This window comes from Salvelinus sp. IW2-2015, linkage group LG1, assembly GCF_002910315.2.
Source record: "Salvelinus sp. IW2-2015 linkage group LG1, ASM291031v2, whole genome shotgun sequence".
In the NCBI taxonomy this organism is placed as follows: Eukaryota; Metazoa; Chordata; class Actinopteri; order Salmoniformes; family Salmonidae; genus Salvelinus; species Salvelinus sp. IW2-2015.
In genome coordinates this window covers 31575998-31588804 of record NC_036838.1, presented here as the reverse complement: position 1 = coordinate 31588804, position 12807 = coordinate 31575998, and the positions used below count along the sequence as shown (strand labels likewise).

The following is a 12807-nucleotide window of genomic DNA, read 5'->3' as shown; positions in this document are numbered from 1 at the left end:
TCTGTTGTGGCGGTATGCAAAATGGAGTGGGTCCAGGGTGTCTGGGATGATGGTGTTGATGTGAGCAAAGCATTTTATGGCTACAGATGTGAGTGCTACGGGGCAATAGTCATTTAGACAGGTTACCTTGGTGTTCATGGGCACAGGGACTATGGTGGTCTGCTTGAAACATGTAGGTATTACAGACTGGGTAGTGACTGAAAATGTGAGTGACGATACTTGCCAGCTGGTCAGCGCATTCTCGGAGTACGCGTCCTGGTAACCTGTCTGGCCCTGCAGACTTTTGAATGTAAACCTGTTTAAAAAGGTTCTACTCACATAGGCTACGAAGAGCATGATCACACAGTCGTGCGGAACAGCTGGTGCTCTCATGCATGGTTCAGTGTTGCTAGCCTTGAAGCGAGCATACAAGGCAGTTAACTCGTCTGGTAGGCTTGCGTCACTGGGTTTCCCTTTGTAATCTGTGATAGCTTGCAAGCCCTGCCACATTACAGCTGGTGTAGTAGGATTCGATCTTAGTCCTGTATTGACACTTTGCATGTTTGATAGTTTGTCTGAGGTCGTAGCGGGATTTCTTATAAGGGTCCGGATTAGTGTTCCACTCATTGAAAGCGGAAGCACTAGCCTTTAGCGTAGTGTGTATCTTGCCTGTAATCCATTGCTTCTGGTTGGGATATGAACTACGGTCACTGTGGGTACGAAGTCGTAGATGCACATATTAACCTCTTTGGGCTAGGGGGCAGTATTTTGACGTCCAGATGAAAAGCGTGCCCAAAGTAAACTGCCTGTTTCTCAGGCCCAGAAGCTAGGATTTGCATATAATTGGTAGATTTGGATAGAAAACACTAACTTCCCTAAAATTGTTAACCTTTCTGATCTACCCATCCTGGTATCGGGATAATTGTCATCAGCAACGCTGAATAGCATAGCGCCACAGTAAAATAATATTACAAAAAAATATTAATATTCATGAAATCACAAGTGCAATATTGCAAAACACAGCTTAGCCTTTTGTTAATCCACCTGTCGTCATTTTGAAATGATGCTTTACAGCGAAAGCAATACAAGCGTTTGTGTAAGTTGATCGATCGCTCGACAAAACATTAAGTACACTTAGCATCAGGTAACTTGGTCACGAAAATCAGAAAAGCAATCAAATTAATCGTTTACCTTTGATGATCTTCGGATGTTTTCACTCACGCGACTCCCAGTTAGACAACAAATGTTCCTTTTGTTCCATAAAGATTATTTTTATATCCAAAAACCTCCGTTCGTTTGGCGCGTTATCCTCAGAAATCCACAGGAAGGAGCGGTCACGACAACGCAGACGAAAATTCCAAATAATATCCATAATGTCCACAGAAACATGTCAAACGTTTTTTATAATCAATCCTCAGGTTGTTTTTCAAATATATATTCGATAATATATCAACCGGGAGTGTTGGTTTTTCAATAGGACCGGGAGAAACAATGGCCGCCTTTCTCTGTTGCGCAAAACTCACTCTGAGAGCCCCCACCAAACCACTTACGCAATGTGATCGTTCTCACTCATTTTTCAAAATATAAGCCTGAAACGATGTCTAAAGACTGTTGACACCTTAGGGAAGCCATAGAAAAAGGAATCTGGTTGATATCCCTTTAAATAGATGATAGGCATGCATAAGAACAGAGGTTTCAAAAAAAGAGGCACTTCCTGATTGTATTTTCCTCAGGTTTTCGCCTGCAATATCAGTTCTGTTAAAAACACAGACAATATTTTGACAGTTTTGGAAACTTTAGAGTGTTTTCTATCCTAATCTGACAATTATATGCATATTCTAGTTTCGGGGGCTGAGAAATGGGTTTCAAAATGGGTACGTTTTTTAGCCAAAAACGAAAATACTGCCCCCTATACTCAAGAAGTTAAAATAATGTCTGTGAGTATAACAGAACTGATATGGCAGGCGAAACCCAGAGGACAAACCATCCAAAAAAAATAATATTTTCAGCCTACCACTGTTTCCAATGGCTGTCATGTTTATTATGAGGCGAAATCCTCCCAGATTGCAGTTCCTAGGGCTTCCACTAGATGTAAACAGTCTTTAGAAAGAGTTTCAGGCTTGTTTTTGGAACAATTAGCTGTAGTGTTTTACATGCGCGTGGATGAGAGCGCGTTCTTTGCTGTTTATCTCCAGAAAAGGCAATAACGATTCTCCGTCTTAAATTTGATCGTTTATTTATGTATTAGGGTACCTGAGTTTTGATTATAAACGTTGTTTGACATGTTTGGTGAAGTTTATTGGTAACGTTTGGGATTAATTTTGTATGCATTTAGAAGGAGGGAAACCGGTGGATTATTGAATGAAGCGCACCAGCTAAACTGAGTTTTTGGGGTTATAAAGAAGGACTTTATCAAACAAAAAGGACCTTTTGTGATGTAGCTGGGACCTTTTGGAGTTCCAACAGAAGAAGATCTTCAAAGGTAAGGCATTTATTATATCGCTATTTCTGACTTTCGTGCCGCACCTGCCTGGTTGAAATATGTTTTTCATGCTTTTGTATGCGGGGAGCTGTCCTCAGATAATCGCATGTTGTGCTTTCGCCGTAAAGCCTTTTTGAAATCTGACACAGCGGCTGGATTAACAAGAAGTTAAGCTTTATTTTGATGTATGACACTTGTATTTTCATGAATGTTATATATTTCTATTTCTGTAATTTGAATTTCACGTTCTGCAATTTCACCAGATGTTGTCGAAGTGGGTCGCTAGCGGAACGCTTGCGCCAGAAAGGTTAACAAAGCCGGTGACTGATGAGGTAAACTACTCAATACCATCAGATGAATCCTGTAACATGTTCCAGTCTGTGCTAGCAAAAAAGTCCTGTAGCTCAGCATCTGCCCACTTGTGTATTGAGCGTGTCACTGGTACTTCCGGTTTGAGTTTCTGCTTGTAAGCAGGGATCAGAAGGATAGTGTTAAGGTCAGATTTGCCAAATTGAGGGTGAGGGAGAGCTTTGTATGTGTCTATGTGTGGAGTTAAGGTGATCAAGAGTTTTTTCGCCTCGTTACACAGATGACATTCTGGTAGAAATGAGGTAAAACAGATTATTTTAATGCAGGAAAACTATCGGCCTCTAGGAGCGCCGCCTCTGGATGAGCATTTTCTTTTTTGCGTATGGCCCTATACAGCTCGTTGAGTGCGGTCTTAGTGCTAGCAACGGTTATTGGTGGTAAATAGACTGCTAATATAGATAAAAACTCTTGGTAAAAAGTATGGTCTACAGCTTATCATGAGGTATTCTAACTCAGGCGAGCAGAACCTTGAGACTTCCTTAACATTAGAGATTGTGCACCTTTTTACATCAGCAGTTGTCACAAAGTGCTTTACATATTGATTTACAGATACCCAGCCTAAAACCCCAAAGCAATGCAGAAGCAGTGGCTAGGAAAATCTCCCTAGAAGGCAGGATCCTAGGAAGAAATCTAGAGAGGAACAAGGTGCTGAGGGGTGGCCAGTCCTCTTCTGGCCGTACCGGGTCATATTCAGTCTGTCCACTACCGGAGTTTCTCCAACCAAATGCTACTTTGGTTGACCATGTCCTTGGAGCCATTTTGGCTCCTTCAGCTAGAGGCCAGTTGGTGGAATGACTCAGGTATGACATGATCCTGCTGACATCACCTTGATCCCAGATCCATACACTGTGTCCAATGCAAGACTAGTATGACATACGACTCTTGCTATACAGAGTCTAGGGAGCTTCCTGTGACTAAAGCGGTTTGTGAAACTTCCACATCAGAGTGACTGACTGCAAATCTCAGTTTAGGCAATGATTACTTAAGAGAGAGAAAAAAGCAAGGGTAGTTTAAATTGGCTGATGCAACTGTGTGCAGAAGGCGTAAATGATAACAATGTGTTTATTATCCCGAAACCTCTTGAATCCCAATGCAATGCACATATTGAGACATGTGGGATGAGGTTATAACGGAATGAAATTCCAATCTCCTGTCTATAGTATGCAAGGCAAGTTGTTTTGTGGAAAAGCTGCCACGATATTTATTATCTTAGTGAATTCTTTATATAAAACACGCAATAAATGTTATAATAAAACAGGGGCATAATATATTTTACCCAAGACTGTGAATGGGCTATTCATGATTATAAGACTCAAACCTCAATATCTATAAAGCCAAATGATAAAGTATACAGCGAGGCAAAGGTAGACACAAAAAACAAAGTCTAAACATTTCAACAAAATACTGACGTAGGCGTTAAACAGGAAATGATTCATTCCGCGTCAATCAAGTGTCCATTATCTCCCCTGGTAGCTTACATGAAGCATAAAGACTGTATACCAATTGAAACAGCCCCCGTCACTTTCAAGAAACCATTTAAAACCGAACACGTCTACACGTCCCCCCACATGGTTCCAAAAGCGATGGTTACTGGGTCAACTAAAATGAAGATGGTCAAAAAAATTATAATTACAGGGCATTACGCAACAAGCTTTTTCTATTTCAATACAAACTTGGTTCTCCTAGTAAAGGATAGTGGACAGGGAATTACAACAAAATAAATTACTCTCAGCATAGGTTACGTTTCATGATAAAAATATATAAAGTATTTGGACTATAAACAGTGAACTAAATGTTCACTTCAACTGGACAAGTCGGACAACAGTTTGCGTACATATGCTGTGTGTAAAATTAAAGCACATTAAAAGGAAATGCACTTACATTTTCAATAATTTGGTTCAAAAGTAGACTCCCGAAAACTGCCTAACTATTCTCGTATTCCCCACTTGAATGGAAGTGATTGAAAGGAGAACTGTGATTAGAAGTAAGGTAGGAGAAGGATGACTCAACCACGAAAAGGGGAGTAGTTTGCGAAGGCGCGTATGGTGCATACCTGTGCACTGCTGAACCTTCAGGACAGGAAGCGATTTAATGCACTGCTTTGAAATGTGTAAACAATGATGATAATGGGAATTGTTACATTTCAATTAGTCCCTTATCAAGGTGCGAGGTGAAAACCAGGTACAGTATGAAGAGAGATTAGGCTACCACGAACCGATTGTGTCAAATATCAATGTGCATTTTATCATAGTCTGACATTATTGATTTCACAAGAACACCTCAATCACAATTATTTGTAAGTGGTTGATACCATTTTCATAAAATGTTATTGGTCACATACACGTGTTTAGCAGATGTTAAAGAAGTAAGAGTGAATCATTGTAAGTTGTAAGTCTAATGTTTTGTTCCTATATCTTCACATAAATGTTACCATGGCTATAAAACTTTTGCTACAGCTCAGTAAAGGTTTGTTAATGAGAACCACACCAAATGTATAAGTAATTAATTTACCATATTCAGACACAAGTTTTAATACATGCATAAACATTGATACTGATTTGTTAGAATGTACATTTACTGCCCTCTCCTGACCACTTCAGTAAGTTGTCTTGGAACTATGCATATCCAAATGAGTTAAGCATTTGATTTTAAATCCATACAGCAGTTTAGAGCAGGGGTTCCCAACCTTCTTCACTCAGGCATTAGAGAACATCCTGCAAGCGCGCGCCACGTAATTTCTATGGGCACAAGACCTGTTCACTCCCCTCTTGTTGGTAGATAAAATGTTGCAGCAATAGCTCTCTAAGTTCTGCAATGACTGACATGACAAGAGGAAAACTGATGATGTACTACCCAATTTCGAAATTGCATCTTTTGCATTCTACTATAACAACGTTGAAAGCCGTAAGGAGTTCCTTTAAAACACACACAAAGTTTGGGAACCACTGGTTTAGAAGACTTCAAATAACTTAAAGATTCACTTACAGTGCCATCAGAAAGAAAGTATTCACGCCACTTGACTTTTTCCACATTTTGTTGTGTTACATAGTGGGATTAAAATGGATTTAATTATAATTTTTTATCAACGATCTACACAAAATACTCTTAATGTCAAAGTGGAAGAAAAATGCTAACATAAAACATTTGAAAATAAAACACTAATATATCTTGATTAGATAAGTATTCAACCCCCTGAGTCAAGATATGTTAGAATCACATTTGGCAGAGATCACAGCTGTGAGTCTTTCTGGGTAACTCTAAGAGCCTTGCACACCTGGATTGTACAATATTTACCTGTTTTTATGTACCACTACACCCAGCTTAAAACACCGTCCCAGAAAAGTTTGAGATCGGAGATAAAATCACCATGTCGTTGCCTAGTCTGGGTGTGCGGCTGCCACGACGCTCGTTTCATGTGAGCAGGTCAAAGACGCAATCTGAGGGCTACTGATCTTTGAGCAGTCCCAGACATCCTGAAGTTTTTAAACACGTTTGCACAAAATCTGCAATGCTCTTATAGTGTGAGATGTGCAACAACTAGTTTGGAGAATGGTGGTCAGCAATAGCCCTTGAGATGCTGATGTTGTTTCGCATCACCCAGAATGTGTAGACTCTTGAGCAGAAGCGTTTGTACTTGCCTTTAACCAAAGCATCAAATCATTATAGCTCTGATGATCACAAGCAATGTTTTTCAATTCAAAATGTTGGCTAGATATTTCAACTCTGTACGGCATGCGTGGTAAGGGCAACACCTGTTGTATTAGGCCATGTGACATAAAATTTTACTTGATTTGTGAGTGTGACTGAAAACGTTAGAGGCTGCTTTGAGCCACAGCTCGTTCTAGCTACAATCTAATCGCATTGCTGTTTTCGCGAGAAAGCGTGGTGGTATCAAGAATCCTCACGAGCAAGAGAAGAGTCTTGCAGAGTGTGACACCCCGTCTGTGCCAGATAGTTTAGTGTGCGCACAACTAGGTTGGCAAGACAAAAAAAACAACAGGAGAGATGGTCGTTTAATGTGAGCGGCTCAGAGATATTAGGCTTTTGAAAGTCATGTAGTGTCCAGGCATTAGGGACCACCCACTTTAGATGTCTGACTGACAACATTTATCTACACGATTCTACATGTAAAATTTGTGCGCAAATTACTTTGAGGTGCTAAGTACTCTCGACCAGCAAACACTATTGGTGTGTCTGAGTCCTTTGGTATGAGTAGGAGTGTGTGAGCCAGAGGAGGACCTAAAATGCCCAGTGCCCACCAGGGAGGGAAGAACATAGTGGTGGGAATCAGAATGTGTGGACACACAGCACCTGCTCTACCACTGCATGGCTCACATACTCAGAATCCTGATATTCACTCCGTCTCTCAAAGAATGCTGGCGCCTAGAGACCCTGAACAAGCCCCCACAATTCCCAGACAGCAGGGTATCAAATCACCAAAGACATGGCACCAAGACAGCAGCAGTTAAAAAAGAAAGGAAAAAAAGGAGGCAGATATCTGGTTCAGCCAATTCCATTACTAAACAGACTTTAAACCCCAGGCGCTCCAAGTTCATAAATTATCCTGGTAGAAAAGTAGTTATAACCTAAAGGTAGGGTAGTATCTGAGGTCTTGCCCAAGTGCCAAAAAGGCTGGCACATTCCACAATTAACTCACTGTACAATCAAAAGATCGGACTTGTGTACAAAGACAGAATGTGAGGCAAATATAGCTGGCCCAAGAAGAGAAAGGAGATGTGTTGCACAGCCACACAGTGCTTTGTTCGACATATATAAGATTTCCATGGGATTGAGGAGAGAGCCGCCCTCTTAAGCCTTTCTATAAGGCCCTGTAGATTTCCATCACCGCACTTTCCGGTTTCGAGTCCCAAATGGCACCCTATTCCCAATATAGTGCCTTACTATGCACCTTATGAGCCCTGGTCAAAAGTAGTGCACTATAAAAAGGGAATAGAGTGCATTGTGGGACAACTCCTTGGTCTATATTGGGTGTGGGAGCTGAGTATACACAGGCGACTCTGAGGGGTTGTTGTTGTGGTGATCCCCCCCCACAGTCCAGTCCATTCACACAGGAAACTCATGTGCACTGAATGTGGCAGTGAACCATGTCTCAGGAAAAAGCTAGAAGTAGGATATTCTGCTTTTACACTAGCAATCAACCAACCTTGACAACAAAAACCTCATGGGTGACTAGGCCGTGCACTCTTCCCCTCTCTCTCGTTCTACGAGTACCCTCTGGGGTCAGTGTCTTAGACTAGGCCAATGTTTGCTGACACCCAGGACATTGCCATGAGTGCTGCAGAGTGCAGAGAGACATACAGGCTCCAGTCCGGCACAAAACAAACCCTGCCTTGGTTCACAGAGGACATTAAAGGATGGGTTATGTCAACCAGAAATCCCAGAGAGACACAAATTGTGTTTTGTTGAAGGGAACATAGCAGCCGGCAATAACACATTCCCTGAATGTTATTGTGTCTTTATAACATCATAACGGAATTGCTAGGCTATACGTAGCAACTTAGCATTACCCTCAGTCAGCTGCCAGAGTGAGAACGAAACAGTCAGACCTTTTCCAAACGTAACATTTAGCAACTTTACTCGCTCTAGCTCCGGCATCGGTAATTAGCTGTTCACAATTATTCTAAATTACTGGTGCCTTGAAAAGTAATTGCCAGTTGAAAGAGGTTTTGAGAACTCCAAGTAAACAAGACTCTCAGGGTTACTGAACTCTCCCGCCCTTCTGGTTGGTGTCTGTGTGGCCTTGTGAGGCTCCCATAATGAAGATGTGTAATGGAAATGTATTTGAAATTAGCCAAAGCAGAGACTGGAACACCTCTGATGTGGACAGCACAGGTTACCTCCCAAATAACACCCTGGCAATTCCCTATATAGTGCACTACTTTTGACCAGAGCCCAATAGGCTCCGGTCGAAACTAGTGCATAGGGTGCCATTTGGGTTGTAACCACAGTCTCCGACTGCCACTCCAGCATCCAAACCAAAGATAGCTGTGATCTGCAGGAATACAACCCTCCTCACTCATTACCACAGTGCCTGCGCTTAAAGCCATCAACACCGCTTCACAGAAAGCACCGCCAAGGACCTCGTCGCTGACACATGCCCTCTACTTAGCATTCTGTGGGGTGCAGGATATTTTTGGCCAAGAGAAATACACTTGCTAACCAGCGGGACTGCTTTTAAGAGTCTAACGAGCACTTCAAATGTGTTTTGGGAGCATGGGTTTTACCACACGCACATCACACAAAAGATGGGGGAAGTAGCCTCATGCAAAATGGGTTTGGTGTTGTTGAGGATAAAATACAGTGCTATTCAGGACATTTCTAACATTACTCCCTTTAATTGAATGGCTCAAAAAAAATATTCTTAAAACATTTGCTCTTATTTAGTGTGTACTGATTATGATCCAGTATTTTTCACTCGGCTCCATCCCTTTTCAGTGATAACTCAAAATAGGATTTGGGAGGTCCATAAAATAAATTATGTTGTGAATGTATGAATTAACGTCATATCAGACAGTGAACCATTAGCCTAACCTATAGGTACTCATCAATTACCATTGTATTTCATTATAAATTCCTATGACATGAGGGTTAGGTCCTCTTCTCTATCTTTCCCTGCTCATCTGAGAGGAAGTTCACAGTTCCTTTCAGGTCAATGTATTACAGCAACAGAATGGTCAGAGTGGGTTACTGTTTAGTCTGGATGTCTGTACTGCAGGGGGTGGGGCAACAAAGACTAGACATGTTGACTATGAGACTGCCAAACGTAGTGCCACCCTCTGTGGTAATACAGTCCAGTATTAGACCTTCTGGGTATGTTACATACATCAGAGAAAAAAGACGACAAAGTCAGCAGAGAATTATTTTAAAGGCATACTGGGCTAGAGAAATAATGGCGAGTTTAACTGCAGTATAGCAAGGTAACCCTCGTAAAAGAGGTCCTCTGACCTCAACATAAAAGGTTACAGAGAAAATTGTCTAGGTCTAATCAAATGAGTACAGCATCTGAACTAAATATTCATAAAACCTTATGCAACATTATTTAGGGGAACAGTAAGCGTGCTGTGTGAACATGACATGCCAATGGACTAAATTGAAGCATCATTCACCGAGGTGACAGTCACGAGTATCACACAACCTGAGACTATAATCAAGTACCAAAGCTCAACTGTCAGTGGCTCAATAGAGGCATGCTGTTCTGCCTTTCCCTTGCATCACCCTGGCCCTAACCCCACAATGCCACAGATTCCAACACTTCACACTCGTTCCCAGCACGTCCACCAATTTCCATTGAATTTCAAGACCACTTCATTCACAGTATGACATTAAAGTCACTCCTTAGAGGCAACAAATACCCATAACTTCCTGAGAGGTCTGAATAGAATATGGATGCAGATATGGTTTTGAGTGGTGGAAATGTAATCATTTAATGCTAAAGGGGCAGTGCAATAAAAAAATATATTTCCTGTAAAAAAAAAAATAGATATATTTCCACACTATGAGGTTGAAATAACACTCTTATGTGTTGTTCAGGTGGTATAGAGTTTTTGCCCACAGATTGACATCACAATCTGATCTGATTATTCAGACCAATGACCAGGCATCTTTTATTTGCATACGTACCCTCCTTTCTTTGAAGGCTCTAGAGCAGGGTTCTCCAACCCTATTCCTGGGGAGCTACCCTCCTGTAGGTTCTCACTCCAACCCCAGCTGTAACCAACCTGATTCAGCTCATCAACTAGCTAATTATTAGAATCAGGTGTGCTAGATTAGGGTTGGAGCGAAAATATACAGGGCCCGGATTCACAAACATTTTTTGTTATTCTTAACAAGTTTAAGTGCCATTTCTTCCTTAACTTTATTTCTCAATTAAGTTATAGAAATAAACTTAAGAACATTTTCAATGTTTTTTCCTAAGAAAATAGTTAAGAAATTAGATTCTTGAAAATAAAATTGTAGGATTACTTGTTCTTAATTCCAAGATAGCTAAAAACCCTCGTCTTAAAATCATGGAAGTGAGAAAATAAGCTAATGAAAGCAATTGAACACGTTTAATTGATTCAAACTTCATCTGAAAGTTTCAGTATTGATTGTTTTAAATCCTATTTATATATATATATATATATATTATTATTTATTTTTTTTATCAGTAAGAAATATGCTAACATGACCTTGCTAGCTAGCTAAGAAATGTTAATGGAATTGCAATTATGAACTATCTTGTGAACTTCTTAAGAAGCTACTTAATTTTTTTACGTAAGAAGTGTTTTGTGAATCTCGGCTCTGATCCAGAGTCTTGACGATCCTATACATCCCTCAAACTCACCTCTGGATCTCGAAGCCAGTTCCACTGCGCTTTTTAATCATTCCCCTCTAAATCAGGGACTGATTTAGACCTGGGACACAAGGTGGGTGCAATTAATTATCAGGTAGAACAGAAAACCAGCAGGCTCCTGACATCCTAGAGTAAAAGGAGCTGCATGGTCAATCCGTCGTCTGCATTGGCCGTGCAACATCTGTGATACGGCCTCTGTAGAAGTCAGGGCATTCATACTTCTTGCGCTTCGCGGAGCAGTGCAGAGCTGTTGTGAAGTGAGTTTGTGTTTATACAGGACCTACCGCCCTCACCCATTGTCAACCAATCATGTCAACACGGAGCTACATGGAGCCCTCAGCATTGTTACAAAATTTGAGAGGCGCACGGCGATGCGGTACGGAGTCTGATTTGGCTCTTGCGGAGCCTCCGGAGGCATGCATTGCATCACATCCTTCATACGAAGCAACCAACCCCATTTTCGGAAAAAGCATGAACTGGCTTTAAGAGTTGAATGCCCCTTCTATAAGACAAGCAGGGCTGTGTACAGTGCCTTCGGAAAATATTCAGACCCATTGACATTTTCAAATGTTACATTACAATCAAATTATTATTATTTTTTTTAAATTACATCCTCAGCAATCTACACACAGTACCCCATAATGACAAAGGCACACACCTGTCTATATAAAAAGGTCCCACAGTTGACAGTGCATGTCAGAGCAACAACCAAGTCATGAGGTCGAAGTAATTGTCCGTAGAGCTCCGAGACAGGATTGTGTCGAGGCACAGATCTGGGGAAGAGTACCAAAAAATGTATGCAGCATTGAAGGTCCCCAAGAACACAGTGGTCTCCATCATTCTTAAATGGAAGAAGTTTGGAACCACAAATACTCTTCCTAGAGCAGGCCGCCCGTGCAAACTGAGAAATCGGGGGAGAAGGGCCTTGGTCAGGGAGGTGACCAAGAACCCGATGGTCACACTGACAAAGCTCCTCTGTGGAGATGGGAGAACCTTCCAGAAGAACAACAATCTCTGCAGCACTCCACCAATAAGGCCTTCATGGTAGAGTGGCCAGACGGAAGCCACTGCTCAGTAAAAGGCACGACAGCCCGCTTGGAGATCGCCAAAAGGCCCCTAAAGGACTCTCAGACCATGAGAAACAAGATTCTCTGGTCTGATGAAACCAAGATTGAACTCTTTGTCCTGAATGCCAAGCATCACATCTGGAGGAAACCTGGCACGATGCCTAAAGTGAAGCATGGTGGTAGCAGGATTATGCTGTGGGGATGTTTTTCAGTGGCAGAGACTGGGAGACTAGTCAGGATCGAGGCAAAGATGAACGGAGCAAAGTACAGAGAGATCCTGTCCTGAGCTCTCTGGAGCAGGTTTTCAGACTTGGGAGAAGGTTCACCTGGACAACAACCTTAAGCACACAGCCAAGACAACGCAGGAGTGACTTCGGGACAAGTCTTTGAATGTCCTTGAGTGACCCAGCCTTGAGCCCGGACATGAATCGGATTGAACATCTCTGGTGAGACCTGAAAATAGCTGTGCAGCAACACTTCCCATCCAACCTGACAGAACTTGTGAGGATCTGCAGAGAAGAATGGGAGAAACTTCCCAAATACAGGTGTGCCAAGCT

At 41.7% G+C, this 12807-nt stretch overlaps 1 protein-coding gene across 6 annotated transcripts in view; it reads right to left on the bottom strand.

Annotated features, from left to right (window-relative positions):
* LOC111965246 (innate immunity activator protein) overlaps nucleotides 1-12807 on the bottom strand; it is a 40489-nt gene that overhangs the window by 13218 nt on the left and 14464 nt on the right. Inside the window, exon 1 of one of the 6 annotated variants that reach the window (XM_070444051.1) lies at nucleotides 4712-4946. The exons of 4 other annotated variants lie outside the window; for them this stretch is intronic. The gene's annotated coding sequence lies outside the window, so the exon portion shown is untranslated. Of the gene's footprint in view, nucleotides 1-4711; nucleotides 4947-12807 lie in introns of those variants that run through there. One more of the 6 variants, XM_023989321.2, reaches the window with a different exon arrangement.